The sequence below is a fragment of the Panthera onca genome, chromosome D1 (genome assembly GCF_046562875.1).
Source record: "Panthera onca isolate mPanOnc1 chromosome D1, mPanOnc1 haplotype 2, whole genome shotgun sequence".
NCBI classification, from domain to species: Eukaryota; Metazoa; Chordata; class Mammalia; order Carnivora; family Felidae; genus Panthera; species Panthera onca.
In genome coordinates, this window is record NC_138348.1 from 23,040,922 (window position 1) to 23,043,943 (window position 3,022).

Here is a 3,022-nt window from a genome sequence, read left to right on the forward strand (position 1 = left end):
GTGCAGCCACTTTGGAAAACAGTACGTATTCTTACTGTATGATCCAGAAATCCTACACCTTGGTATTTCTCCAAAGGAGTTGAAAACATGTCCACACAAAAATCTCCACATGGATATTCATAGCAGCCTTATGTCTACTTGCCTAATTGGAAGCAACCAAGATATCCTTGTAGGTGAATTGATAAATAAATTGTGGTATATCCAAGACAACAGAATATTATGCATCACTAAAAAGAAATGAACAATCAAGCCATGAAAAGACATGGAGTAACTTTGAATGAATATTACTAAGTGAAAGAATATAATCATAAGAGGTATTATTTTTGCCAGTCACATTTCTTAGCATGATATGCTGAAGAAATTTAAATTATATTTAAAAAAAGAAAATATTCGGGCACCTGGGTGGCTCAGTCAGTTAAGCAACCGACTCTTGATTTCATCTCAGGTCACGATCCCATGGTGAGTTCAAGCCCCATGTTGGGCTCTTCACTAACAACACAGAGCCAGCTTGGGATTCTCTCTCTCCCTCTCTCACTGCGCCTCCTCCACTCTCTCTCAAAATAAAGATAAACTTAAAAGTATTAAGTTTTCTATATTTCAAAATAGTTTCAAACTCACAAAAAGTTGCAAGAATAATAAAATAATTATTTGCCCTGAACTATTTGAATGTAAGTTGCCAATATGCCATATATAGTGTCAAGAATATCTCCTATATAATGATATTGTACCATTGATATAAAGTGGAAACCAAAGTGATATCAGATAATTCAAAGAATTATTTCAAATTTACCCATTCTTTCAATAATCTCCATTACAGCAAAACAATCTATTCAAAATGTGTCACATTTAGATGTCATATCCTTTTTATCTATTCCAATCTGGAATTCCTTAATCTTCCTTGATTTTCAGGAGTTAATTTTTAAAATTATGGACTAGTTATTTTGTAAAACAGCCATCAATTTAGTTTGTCTAATATTTCTCCATGAGATTCAGGTTAGTATCATTTTATATTGCCATGTGGCATATGATTTTGATTTGTCCCAAATTCCATTTATTTTTTCACCTATTAAATGTTAGTACTTGAATAAGAAACCCTTTTAGTGTTTCTTCTCAGAAAAAGTACTTTTTTCACTATTGTAATTAATAAGTATTTTCTGGGGAGGTCTTTTATGATTATGTAAATAGCTAATATCTTATCAAACTTCTATCCTCTTATTTTAGCATCCATTGACAATACTTGGCTGAATTATTACTTTGATAGCTGTCAAATTTTGATTATAAATCAATCATTCTTTTCACTTTTATTAGATGGCATTTTACCCTAAGGAAAAACTCTTTTCTCCATGTTTTATCATTTATTCATTTATGTATTTTTACCAGCATGGACACATGAATTCTTATTTTATTCAGTGCTTCATAATCAGTTACTATTATTATTTAATAGTATTTTAGATTGTCTCCATTTTGGCCAGGGAATAACTCTTCACCTATACCCATCATTCTTTCAGCATTTCCTTCCTCTCTGGCATGATGCAGTTATTCAAGGATCATTTTGTATTTTTTTTTATACCGGCCCTGTAATTTACCATGTCTTCAAATAGTTTCATTACTTTCAGTGGAGAAACAAAATTTAGAAACTGAGATCTGGGGGATAGGTTTGCTCACAGCTACTGACGTGTTGCTGCTCTAAGACTCTCTCAGTGAACATGCATCACACACATGCATCTGAATTAATTTTAATGTCTATCTATTTATACGGCAACCTTTGAACTATACTGATAACTTCCTATTTCAATCTCCCATATAGGATATGCTGTAGTTTTCCCCCTTCACATATTTGCAAATTCGTCCCATGGCAACCAGAAAATCAGCTTCTATTATCCTTAGCATATTTACTTATTCACTTAATCTCCCTATATGTGAACCATCTGCCATCTCTGTGATCTTCTGACCATGTACCGTTCCCTTCACCACAGGTGAGCCCTCTAGACTCACTGAATTCCAGCATCTCACACCCTTGCATACGACTCACTGTGCTGGGTTGCAGCTGCCACTACGACCCACCCAAATATGTGTGCCCCAGCTGTGATGGAACTGAAATTCTGTGCCAGCTATCACTGTCCCCATGCACAGTACCTACCTCACCCCACCTCAGCTATGGCACATATAACAGGCCACGCCCACCACTATTCCACACTTTCATGGATGCCTTTCTAACCTGACTCCCCTTCCTAAGACTCCTCCCCTGCAACCTCTTTGGGCTTCAGCATGTTATGCAGAGCCCCTGCCTGCCCCCTTCCTTACAACCCCCTCACTTTGCTGGGGCTCTGACTCTTCACACCAGGCATTTGCTTCATTCAATGTCTCCTACACTGGGACATACCTCACCCCATTTGAGTTTAATTTCTATTCATTTGAGCCTACATCAGAGTTTGGGCTATCGTAATGAGTCAACCTGAAATGTCTCTCTCTAGCCTTCAATTTCCTTAGTTTTGTAAAGTAGATACCCTTGAAATTTTATCTCTGATAATTTGAATTCTTAAATCTCCTTCTAGAACATTCAGAACTTTATTAGGTAAAAAAAAATTAAATAGGAGGAAAAAAGCTAACAGAAAAGGAAGTCTTTTAATATTATTTTCAAATTACTTTTTAAAGTATGTCATAACTTCTCAGCTTATGTGTAGTCCCCAGGCATTGTTAATGGCCATGAATGCTAATTAACACTGAACTGCTTACTCTAATGATTTTCTAGCAGGCCGCCTCAAAATGTCCCATTATCGTGATTAAATATTTATTGAACTTGAAGTGTGTCCTCAACACTGTAAAGAAGGTACAGGAAAAGTTTCTACTTCAAAGACATTCTTGTGCTCCAAGTACATCAAGGCAAGATTATGTACCCAAGACTTTTTTTACCCAAATTCTGCTACACTCTATCTTGTATTTATTTATGACTTTTCTTACTAAATCAATAACTATAAATTTAAAACAGTGTCTATTGGAAAAATCTATCTTGAGAGAAATT